At 42.4% G+C, this 13,315-nt stretch overlaps 1 pseudogene; it reads left to right on the forward strand.

Moving 5' to 3' along the window:
- Positions 1 to 6,289: 6,289 nt before the first annotated feature.
- Positions 6,290 to 13,315, forward strand: part of LOC139574526 (ecto-NOX disulfide-thiol exchanger 2-like) — a 395,743-nt pseudogene continuing 388,717 nt past the window's right edge.

Raw genomic sequence — 13,315 nt, forward strand, 5'->3', positions numbered from 1 at the left:
TAGGGTTTCCAATCTCTCCAAAAGAATGTGGTGATCGATGGTGTCAAAAGCAGCACGAAGGTCTAGGAGCACAAGGACAGATGCAGAGTCTTGGCCTGATGCCATTAAAAGGTTACTTTACCACCTTCACGAGTGCAGTCTCAGTACTATGATGGAAGGCAGTGAGTTGCTGCACAACAGCAACTCACACAACAGAGAGGAATGGGAGATTGTATATAGGCCGGGTCAAGGTTTCGCTTTTTCAGGAGAGGCTTTATTACTGCCACTTTTAGTGAGTTTGGTACACATCCGGAGGATAGGAAGCCGTTTATTATGTTCAACATAGGAGGGCTAAGCACACGAAGTAGCTCTTTCAGTAGTTTAGTTGGAATAGGGTCCAGTAGCCAGCTGTAAGGTTTAGAGGTCATGACTATTTTCGTGAACGTATCGAGAGATACAGGATTAAAAGACTTGAGTGTCAGCATTGATCCTAGGTCCTGGCAGTTCTGTGCAGACTCTTCGATATTTCACGGTACTGTCTTTCCAAGCTAGTCGGAAGACTTCCAGTTTGGTGGAGTACCATTTCTGTTCAAAATTTCTGGAAGCTTGTTTCAGGGCTCAGGTATTTTCAGTATACCAGGGAGCTAATTTCTTGTGACAAATGTTTTTTGTTTTTAGAGGTGCGACTGTATCTCAGGTATTATGTAAGGTTAAATTTAGATCCCCATTTACAGTTGAAGTCGGAAGTTTACATAAACCTAAGCCAAATACATTTAAACTCAGTTTTTCGCAATTCCTGTCATTTAATCATAGTAACAATTTCCTGTCTTAGGTCAGATAGGATCACCACTTTATTTTAAGAATGTAAAATGCCAGAATAATAGTAGAGAGAATTATTTATTTCAGCTTTTATTTCTTTCATCACATTCCAAGTGGGTCAGAAGTTTACATACGCTCAATTAGTATTTGGTAGCATTGCCTTTAAATTGTTTAACTTGGGTCAAACGTTTTGGGAAGTCTTCCACAAGCTTCCCACAATAAGTTGGGTGAATTTTGGCCCATTCCCCTTGACAGAGCTGGTGTAACTGAGTCAGGTTTGTAGGCCTCCTTGTTCGCGCACACTTTTTCAGTTCTGCCCACACATTTTCTATAGGATTGAGGTCAGGGCTTTGTTATGGCCACTCCGATACCTTGACTTTGTTGTCTTTAAGCCAATTTGCCACAGCTTTGGAAGTATGGTTGGGGTCATTGTCCATTTGGAAGACCCATTTGCGACCAAGCTATAACTTCCTGACTGATGTCTTGAGATGTTACTTCAATATATCCACATAATTGTCCTACCTCATGATGCCATCTATTTTGTGAAGTGCACCAGTCCCTCCTGCAGCAAAGCACCCCAACAACATGATGCTGCCACCCCCGTGCTTCACGGTTGGGATGGTGTTCTTCGGCTTGCAAGTTTCCTCCAAACATAACGATGGCCATTATGGTCAAACAGTACTATTTTTGTTTTATCAAACCAGAGGACATTTCTCCATAAAGTACAATTCTTTGTCCCCATGTGCGGTTGCAAACCGTAGTCTGGCTTTTTTATGGCCGTTTTGGAGCAGTGGTTTCTTCCTTGCTGAGCGCCTTTCAGGTTATGTCGATATAGGACTCGTTTTACTGTGGATATATATACTTTTGTACCTGTTTCCTCCAGCATCTTCACAAGGTCATTTGATGTTGTTCTGGGAATGATTTGCACTTTTCCCACCAAAGTACGTTCATCTCTAGGAGACAGAACACGTCACCTTCCTGAGCGGTATGACGGCTGCGTGGTCCCATGGTGTTTATACTTGCGTACTATTGTGTGTACAGATGAACGTGGTACCTTCAGGCGTTTGGAAATTGCTCCCAAGGATGAACTAGACTTGTGGAGGTCTACAATTGTTTTTCTGAGGTCTTGGCTGATTTCTTTAGATTTCCCCATGATGTCAAGCAAAGAGGCACTGGATTTGAAGGTAGGCCTTGAAATACATCCACAGGTACACCTCCATTTGACTCAAATGATGTCAAATAGCCTGTCAGAAGCTTCTAAAGCCATGACATAATTTTCTGGAATTTTCCAAGCTGTTTAAAGGCACAGTCAACTTAGTGTATGTAAACTTCTGACCCACTGGAATTGTGATACAGTGAATTATAAGTGAAATAATCTGTCTGTAAACAATTGTTGGAAAAACTACTTGTGTCATGCACAAAGTAGATGTCCCAACCGACTTGCCAAAACAGTAGTTTGTTAACAAGAAATTTGGGGAGTGGTTGAAAAATGTGTTTTAATGACTCCAACCTAAGTGTATGTAATCTTCTGACTTCAACTGTAGGTGGTTAACTGATTTTTGTACTCTGACATCCTTAGGTAGGTGGAGGGAGTCTGGAAGGGCATCTAGAAATCTTTGGGTTATCTGAGAATTTATAACGCAGCTTTTGGTAATCCTTGGTTGGGGTCTGATCAGAGTATTTGTTGCAAATTCAAAAGTAATAAGACGGTAGTCCAGGATTATGAGGAAAAACATGTATATCCACAATATGCATAGGTCCGGAGATATGTTGGACACAACCCACTGAGTCGATTGATGGCTCCGAAAGCCTTTTGGAGTGAGTCTGTGGACTTATCCATGTGAATATTGAAGTCACCAAAAATGTGAATATTATATGCCATGACTACAAGGTCCAATAGGGAATACAGGGAATTCAGTGAGGAACTATGTATATGTGCATGTAAACAGTAGCTATAAAAAGTGATTGAGTAGGCTGCATAGATTTCATGACTAGAAGCTCAAAACATGAAATCACAGTCATTTTTTTTTGTTGTAAATTTAAATTTGCTGTTGTAAATGTTAGCAACACCTCCGCCTTAGTGGGATGCATGGGTTTATGGTCACCCGTGTAACCAGGAGGAGAGGCCGCATTTAACACAGTAAATTCATCAGGCTTGAGTCATGTTTCAGTCAGGCCAATCATATCAAGGTTATGATCAGTGATTAGTTCATTGACTATGACTGCCTTGAAAGTGAGGGATCTAACATTAAGTAGGCCTATTTTGAGATGTGAGATATTATCACAAAGTCTTTCAACAATAACATGAATGGAGGAGGTCTTTATTCCAGTGAGATTGCTAAGGCGAACGCCACCATGTTTAGTTTTGCCCGGGCCTGGATGGAGGCACAGACGCGGTCTCAATGGGGAAAGCTGAGCTGACTACACTGATTGTGCTAGTGGCAGACTCCACTAAGCTGGCAGCCTGGATAACAGCATGCTCCCTAGCCTGCACCCTATCTCATTGTGGAGCTAGAGGAGTTAGAGCCCTGTCTATGTTGGTAGATAACGTGAGAGCACCCCTTCAACTTGAATGGAGTCCGTCTCTCCTCAGCAGGCCAGGCTTGGTCCTGTTTGTGGGGGAGTCCCAGAAAGAGGGTTGGTTATCTACAAATTATATATTTTGGGAAGGGCAGAAAACTGTTTTCAACCAGCGACTGAGTTGTGCGAGTCTGCTTTAGAGCTCATCACTCCCCTTAACTGGGAGGGGGCCAGAGACATTTTCTCGATGCCAACACATCTTTCTAGCTACATTACATGCTGAAGTTATGTTGGGCTTGGTGACCTCTGACTTTTTCATCCTAACATCGTCAGAGCTGCTAACTCTCATGCATTGGCTTTGAGACACACGCATTTGACCCTATTCTCGCGGCTCTCCTCTTATATCTCACGCATTGAAGTACTGTCAGCGCATTCACTTTTCAACTGTCCTTCAAATCTTTTTGAAATCAGAGCATCTGCCCCTGCAATTTAACATCCCGAGCTGAACCTCTATCATTGTCCTGTCTTGCCACAGCACTGTGAAACCGCGGCACATTTAAACTATTGTTCTAGTTATATAAAAGATCAAGCGGTGTTTTAAAGAAACGCCCCTCAAGATTAGTGGGGCTGAATGGAGAGAACATTCTCCACTGAGTTTATAAAACTGTAAAGAGAGCAGCACAGAGCGCTGTTTTATGTACAATGTTGTCAACTAAATGAGGTTGCTGTTACTCCCGTCCCTATTATTGCAGAAGGCAGCCTTTTGACAGCATTTACTAAAGTCGATTTAATCCACACCTGCATTAGTCCACTCGTTTGGTGATTGGCATTTAGCCTGTGACAAAGAAAAGGCAGCAGACTGTTCTACAGTACCTCACTATTCATAAACACATCATACTTTGTCTATGTAGAGTAAAATGATGGCAAGAATCTTCAACTAGTAGGCATAAACCACCGGAATATTGATATTCATTAAATGTTTCTTGAAGGTTGGGTTATCTTGAGAAATTAATTGTTAAAACAATAATATTTTCAAACACCCAGCACTTGGGAAACATAGATATGGGGTGGCCAAACCCTCCTGGAGAGCAAGCAAAATTTTCTTCCATACCTGTTTTAAAGAGATAGTTCATCCAAATGACAAAATATTAAATATTGTGTCCTTACCTTGAAAGCAGTCTATGGACAAGCAGAATGCCATCAACCATTAATATTAACTTTTCCTGTGCAGAGCCTTGTAGTGGTATCACCCCCCAGCACGTGTCTCATACAACTTTCCACCCGAGAACAGGGATCAATCCCTGCTTCTAACCTTCCCACTGTTTCTAGCATTTGCCTGTCTCCCTATCTCATGTCATTACTGTCTGAATAAAGTGTCAAACCACCTAAAAAATATGTAAACTGTTTTTTGCATACTTTACATTTCACACCCCAAAAGTTGCAGAATTTTCAGTGTTCATTTGATATATTCAAATCATCCTGATTATACCTCATTTCCGCCCTGGTCATTGGCCTAAGCCATGTCAAAATACATAAGATGGAAATTAGCCTTAAAACATTCTAGGGACAGTCTAGGGATTGTGCCATTGGGCAATAAAATTCACATAGCTAATCTCACTCAAAGCTTTCTTCAAAGTTGGCAGCCTTGACTAGTACCTGTATTTACTGGTGGCACAGACGCTGTATCATTCTTTCCTACACTTGCCTAACGATTGTGTCTGAAGCCAAGCTTGCAACTCGGCTATCCTCACCATAAGGAGATAGTTCTCCTGTATATTAAGAGTACAGCGACTGAAATGAGAGGGCATAATGTTACTTAGCTTTCTTTTTTTCAGTGCGGAGTAGGTCTTGCAGATCTATGTCCAGATAAAGCATCTGAGGTGAAAAAGTTAATTAAAAAAGTTGTGTGAGGACAAAACTAAGACCGTGGTAAACTTGTTTAAATACAGCATGAGTTGTTGATTCCACTCTACGTACAGATGAGAATAGCATTCACAGACATACTAAAGAGGTCTGGCTTCTTCTTGAAATGGTAAACTAGATTGCAAAGGACATGAAAAGGGTCAAATTTACTAATTTCCTTTAGTCTACTTCATTTTCTTTACTGAGAAAAAAGATAGTCAGGCCTGAAGTTAAATCATCACACCAGACTGATCACAGTCTCTGCTTGCTTAATGCAGTAAGAGTGTGCATTATTTATTAGGCCTTGAGTTCTGCACTGGGAGAAGCTCACAGTTAGTGTGCCGGTGTGTGAAGTCCATATGAACATCACCCTCAATGACACATAACCTAACTCTGTATGCTAACAGTGGTGCCCACAGCTGGCACTCCAAGGAACTGTGGCTCACTTCCCAAGGCTGAAGACTGATCATTACTTGCTTCATTGTACTGTAGGCCTACTTCAGGAGATTATGTTCTTTGCATAATCAATAGTTATATTTTTGCCACACACACACACACACACACACACACACACACACACACACACACACACACACACACACACACACACACACACACACACACACACACACACACACACACACACACACACACACACACACACACACACACACACACACACACACACACACACACACACACACACACACACACACACACAATTCAGTTGGAATCAGCCACAAGTATGTACATTAGCCTACACAACATGCCATAGCCTATAACACATATATTACATACTTTAGATATGGACAGGCAGCCTAATGGACAGGCAGCCTAATGGAGGGGCAGACTAACTAAGGAAGTGTCATCAAGATCTCCCACTAGATTAAACTGACACTTGCTATGTTTACAGTGCTTTTTTCAAGTAGCATATTATAATATTCAGTGAAAGAGGCTTGACAACAGATCTATTCCGATCAACATCTATAATGATTAGGATGACAATGATGAACCATGGGCCGTTCGCATTTGTGGAGACCGACAAATAACTTGTCAGCGGCGGTAGGCTACCAGGAGGAAGCAGGCAGTACGCGAGCAAATCACTGTTGCGCGTAATCTCATACTCGCCTGCTCATTTTAACTTGAAGTATTTTGTGTACTATTGTGAACGTCTATGTATCCGGGCATTTCACCGTGTATGCAAACTTTACAGAGCTAAAAGCACCCTCCACTCTCTTTGTCCACTGCAGCCCATTCTGCATGCGGAGCAGATCGGACGTGGAAATCGTATCCTTCGCTCAATCCAAGGAATATATTTTGAACATACGCGATACAGCAACCGGAGGGCGTTCACTATCTGGACTGGAACAATGTTTCTCTTGCAGTATACAGGTATGTTAAAATTTACGCTTATTTCGTCCTTCAGTAGGCTACATTAACCTATATACCGCTGCCTCTGTACTGTTGTAGGTAGCGAGAGCGCACTCCGTTCCATTAACGTTGGTTCTGCATGACTCGCAGAATGAATGATAGTAAGACAATGACGATTTTAGAATAGAGTCCTGTTACTTATTTATTGACATCATACGGTCAGGAAGAAAAACTGAAATAGCCTACACTACGATAAGAGTGACGGAAGCAAGAAGACCGCGTGCGCAAATGGGCTAGCAGTCGTCCCCGGGGGTTGGCAGGGTTGGCTGGTCTATGGTTTGCTGAGACGCCTGGACACAACCCATATATATTCCATTCCATTTATCCTTATCGCAAATTATGGATGTAGATTGAATGGTGAAATGTCCATATATAGCTGAAACAGAACAACTACTAGTATGCACCTGAGCACACCTGGCAAGCGAAAGTCTGGGACTGGCGCGTCATCCTAACCACTTGCATTTGTCTTAATAACCTTCTTTAACTTTGATTGAATCTGCCCTCGCACTTGGCATTTCTCACGTCATGTCTTTTTTCTATCATGACAAGTAAGTTGGACGACCACCAACCACAATGTTCACCTAGCTACATGTAACTGCCAAACTAATGGAAACACTTATTAAGTAAATGCCTAGCTGGCAATGAGGAATCGGCCCAGAAGCGGCCCTCTTCAGGTAGGCCGGAACTGATTGAATCGGCCCAGAAACTGGTTTTGGACTCGGCTGGAATCCAAGTACATCGGTCCGTTTCTGTAGAAGCGGCCGGATGCACATTTTTATAAATGGATACAAAATTACCCGATTTAGTAATTTTAAATATGACTATTATACATTTTATACATACAAATTATACCCATCCACAAAAAAACATTTTGTCTCAGAGGAAACACCATACACCTGGTGTTAGCGTGTCAACGTGCCTAGTCTGCCACAGGAGTCGCTACAGCGCGATGGGACAAGGACGTCTCGGCTGGCAAAACCCTCCCCTAACTAGGACTACACCGGGCCAATTGTGCTTTGCCTCATGGATCTCCCATGCGCAGTCGGCACGGGTCTCGAACCAGCATCTGTAGAAACGCAGTTTGCACTGCCATGCAGTGTCTTAAACCGCTGGGAAGTTCCATCCATATAGTTTTTAATGCTTATCAATTGCTTTTTACAAAGTATCAAAATACAAAAATACTACAGTGGACTTTTAAAGAATTTCATTTAAATGTTAATTCTATTTTTTGATCACAGAATCAATGAGGAAAATATGGAAAAATAAATAAATAATAAAATGTTAATTATATAAAGAAGCCTGTGTAATCATCTGCCAGAGAGTAGCCCCAATCGGCCCGAACCCCAAGTAATACATTTGTGCCAGATAACTCTCACCGGAATAGGCCCGAGTCCCAAGTAATATATACATTTGTGCCAGATAACTCTCACCGGAATCGGCCCGATCTCCAAGTAATAGATTTGGGCCAGATAACTCACACCGGAATCGACACGAGCTCAATTCCCGCATCCTAGGCATAAGTAATACTGCTGAAAGCGGCCCAGACTCTGGCCACATGACTTCGGCCGAGTCTGACTCTCAGCTGGAATTGGCCCAGATCCACTGTGCTAGCTGGGTGAGGGATACAAAGTATATTGAAAGCAGCTGCATCCATGGTTCCTGAGCTAATTAAGCAATTAACATCCCATCATGCTTAGGTCATGAACAGAAATGCTGGCAGGCCATTATTTTGGCTACCATGGTTATGCCCCATAGGATGACAGTGCCCCCATCCACAGGGCAGAGTGGTCACCGGATGGTTTGATGAGCATGTAAACAATGTAAACCATATGCCATGGCCATCTCAGTCACCAGATCTCAACCCAATTGAACACTTATGGTAGATTCTGGATGGGCGCCTGAAAAAGCGTTTTCCACCACCACCCCTACCTGTCCCAGACCTGCTGTTTTCAACTCTTAATGATCGGCTATGAAAAGCCAACTGACATTTATTCCTGATTATTATTTTACCATGCTTGTCACTTATGAACATTTTGAACATCTTGGCCATGTTCTGTTATAATCTCCACCCGGCACAGCCAGAAGAGGACTGGCCACCCCTCATAGCCTGGTTCCTCTCTAGGTTTCTTCCTAGGTTTTGGCCTTTCTAGGGAGTTTTTCCTAGCCACCGTGCTTCTACACCTGCATTGCTTGCTGTTTGGGGTTTTAGGCTGGGTTTCTGTACAGCACTTCGAGATATTAGCTGATGTACGAAGGGCTATATAAAATAAACTTGATTTGATTTGATTTGATCAACAAAACATCAAATCAATTTTTTGGGTGGAAGAATGGTGCCGCATCCCTACAGAAGGTTAAGAGTTCACCGACTACCATGTACGAGCTCAGACTCCCTGCCTTTTTCATTACACTATGATCAGAGCCGGCTGCAGACAATGATCAGCTAGGGGAAAATCAGATTTACAACATTTTGATGCTATATTTATAATTACATAAAATATATGCAACGAATTTTTCAACCAGCAGGTTTCTGTGCCAATGCACCACACAACCAATAAGCAACGCATACCGACTTCGGGCGCTTCAACCTCATGGTTTGTGTTTTTAACACCAATAGACTATGTCAATCTTGACAAACAGAAAATACACCCCCCCCCCCCACCTTGTAGGCCTACCCAGTATTGAATGATTGGCTTGACAATCTCCAAATGTAATTCAACTTTTTGGTGTTTTGTAACAGATGTCGCTTTCCATTCATCAAATGACCGCTGCACAGTTTGGATGCTGGAATTATATTTTTGATGAACGTGCACAGGTAGCCTACAGGAGACATTTGAAGTAGCCTAATAAGATTCAAATGTGACTGGTTGTGTTTATGCCACACAGTAAAGGTAATACTTTTTAAGAGTTAAATGACAAATATTTAGGCTATATTGAAGTGTTAGGTTCTAGGTGGTGAGGAATAGCTGCTCGGATTGCAGAGGAGGCAGTGTGTTAAGCTTTCCTGAATAACTGGGCCTGCTGGGAGCATATGTGGCCACATTATTATAGGACGACTTGGGAGAATGATGATCAGCGACAGACAGCGCATCTCACTATTAGAAGTAAAAATACAGCCAGACTGGTCTGCTACTGTGCCTTTCGAGACCTAAACTGTCACGAGTAGACCCACAACTATTCCAAATGGAATAGTTAATCAAATGACATTTTCACTGCAGTGTACAGACTAGAATTGAGTACTCACTTGAAAACAATAATAAAAGGATTCATTGCATTGTGGTTGTGACATATACGCTGGGAGTCAGGAAGCAGGTGCAGAAGGTAAGTTGAATGATCAGAAAAAGCATACAAACAAAACAGGAAAAGCGTACTGAACGTGAACAAACCTAATACTGCCTGATGACTAAGGCTACTGAGGGCCAAATAAAGGTAGAGTATTCAAGATGATAATGAGGTCCAGGTGAGCATAACGATGGGGAACAGGTGTGCGTGATGATGATTGCCAGGACCGGTGGTTAGTAGACCGGCGACGTCGAGAGCCGCAGCGGGAGTAGGCGTGACAGTGGTGTTATAGGCTAGTCTATGTAGGATATTTGTATTGTCCCTAAACAAATTAAATAGGGGAGCTTTTTGAGTTGCGTGTCTCATGTCTTCACTGTTCTTTCATGCTCAATGATATACCTAGCCTCTCCACTGCCTATCAGCTATTCCTCTTTGTTTTTGGGAATTTATATTGAAAATTGGTGCAGCTTTTAATTATTTTATGTGTGGTATGATTGCTAGTTTGCCTATTGCAGATCTGGACAATGTCACATGTGCTCCCTCTCCGGCCTCTAGGTCACCAGGCTGCTCCTTAGGGTGCATACCTGTCACCAGCGTTAGGCGCATAATGACACTCACCTGGACTCCATCACCTCCTTGATTACCTGCCCTTTATATGTCACTCCCTTTGGTTTCTTCCCCAGTCGTCATTATTCCTGTTTCATGTCGGTGCGCTGTTGGTGTTTCTTGTTTTGTTCATTTATTTATTAAATGTATTTACTCCCTGAACTCGCTTCCCGACTCTCAGCGTACATCGTTACAGACAAACAATCCACCTACCACTATTGTCACTATGAACGGTAGATAGAGTGCCGGATAGACTGGTAGACTATATTGACCTGTAGTATAGTTAACGTGCGGAAAAGCGTTACGCATAAGGGTAGTACCAAAACTCCTTGATAGGGGAGGCGCATGCAAGCAGCTAAGGAAGTTTGGCTAGGAGGGAAGAAATGATCTAGTAAAACCTGCAAAAGGGTGAATTAGGGCCCTATAAAATGTATACTTGTTTTTTTGTTGCCTGATTCCATTTCTCTCAAATTTCGTTTTCTCCATTTTGTTTTTCCAGGTTTCCGCTCTCAAAAGCACTTACATTTTTTTTGAAATAACTACATTGGATTTTCTAAGTGCGCAACAATACTTTAACCACATCAGGAGACCACTTTTGAGGTCTGGGAAAAATTTGAGAAATGTAGATTTTTGGGTAGAGTTACCCTTTAATTCCAGTGTGCACCTAGCAAGAGGCTGTTGTTTAGCAATGTTTTTGTAGGCACATGTGATGGTAGAGTCTGCAGAACAAATACCCAGTAGATTACTGCAAATAATCATGATATCATTTTACCAGGTATTTTTTATTTTATTTTTTACCTTTATTTAACTAGGCAAGCCAGTTAAGAACAAATTCTTATTTACAATGACGGCCAAACCCCTAACCCGAACAACGCTGGGCCAATTGTGCGCCGCTAGCACTGAGAAGCAGTGCCTTACACCGTACCCAAACAGGCCGTGCGCCATCGTGTGCAAATTGATTATTATCCCCCCACACCAAACGCGATCATGACACGCAGGTTGAAATATCAAAACAAACTCTAAACCAATTATATTAATTTGGGGACAGGTCGAAAAGCATTAAACATGTATGGCAATTTAGCTAGCTAGCTTGCAGTTGCTAGCTAATTTGTCCTATTTAGCTAGCTAATTTGTCCTGGGATATAAATGTTGAGTTGTTATTTTACCTGAAATGCACAAGGTCCTCTACTCCAACAATTAATCCACACATAAAACGATCAACCAAATCGTTTCTAGTCATCTCTCCTCCTTCCAGGCTTTTTCTTCTTTGGACTTATGGCGATTGTCATAGTTACCACGACCGACCAAACTCAGTTCATCTTTAACCAATGAGGAGATGGCATGTGGGTATCTGCTTCTATAAACCAATGAGGAGATGGGAGAGGCAGGACTTGCACCGCTTTCAGTCTCACAAATAGAACTGACTTCTATTTTAGCCCATGGCAACGAAGACGCTCGTTGGCGCGCACGAGCAGTTTGGGTGCAATATTTGAATAACATGCATGTTTACATTTATTTTGCAACGCTTGTGCACGCGGTCAGCATGTTAGACCACTGCGCCACTCGGGAGCCCAGGTAAGCATAGGCCAGAAGTGGGACCAAGTCATTGTTTTACAAGTCACAAGTAAGTCTCAAGTCTTAGCACTCAAGTCCCATGTCAAGTCCCAAGTCAAGACAGGCAAGTCCGAGTCAAGTCTCAAGTCAAGACCGACAAGTCCCAAGTCAAGTCTCAAGTCCTAAACTTTGGGTTTTGAGTCCTAAATTTTTTTTATTTGTATTTTATTTCACCTTTATTTAACCAGGTAGGCTAGTTGAGAACAAGTTCTCATTTGCAACTGCGACCTGGCCAAGATAAAGCATAGCAGTGTGAACAGACAACACAGAGTTACACATGGAGTAAACAATAAACAAGTCAATAACATGGTAGAAAAAAAAGAGAATCTATATACAATGTGTGCAAAAGGCATGAGGTAGGCAATAAATCGAATAATTACAATTTAGCAGATTAACACTGGAGTGATAAATCATCAGATGATCATGTGCAAGAAGAGATACTGGTGTGCAAAAGAGCAGAAAAGTAAATAAATAAAAGCAGTATGGGGGGTGAGGTAGGTAAATTGGGTGGGTAGTTTACAGATGGACTATGTACAGCTGCAGCGATCGGTTAGCTGCTCGGATAGCAGATTTTTAAAGTTGTTGAGGGAGATAAAAGTCTCCAACTTCAGAGATTTTTGCAATTCGTTCCAGTCGCAGGCAGCAGAGAACTGGAAGGAAAGGCGTCCAAATGAGGTTTTGGCTTTAGGGATGATCAGTGAGATACACCTGCTGGAGCGCGTGTTGCGGGTGGGTGTAGCCATCGTGACCAGTGAACTGAGATAAGGCGGCACTTTACCTAGCATAGCCTTGTAGATGACCTGGAGCCAGTGGGTCTGACGACGAACATGTAGCGAGGGCCAGCCGACTAGGGCATACAGGTCGCAGTGGTGGGTCGTATAAGGTGCTTTAGTAACAAAACGAATGGCACTGTGATAAACTGCATCCAGTTTGCTGAGTAGAGTATTGGAAGCTATTTTGTAGATGACATCGCCGAAGTCGAGGATCGGTAGGATAGTCAGTTTTACTAGGGTAAGTTTGGCGGCGTGAGTGAAGGAGGCTTTGTTGCGGAATAGAAAGCCGATTCTTGATTTGATTTTGGATTGGAGATGTTTGATATGAGTCTGGAAGGAGAGTTTGCAGTCTAGCCAGACACCTAGGTACTTATAGATGTCCACATATTCTA

Source organism: Salvelinus alpinus, chromosome 4, assembly GCF_045679555.1.
Source record: "Salvelinus alpinus chromosome 4, SLU_Salpinus.1, whole genome shotgun sequence".
In the NCBI taxonomy this organism is placed as follows: Eukaryota; Metazoa; Chordata; class Actinopteri; order Salmoniformes; family Salmonidae; genus Salvelinus; species Salvelinus alpinus.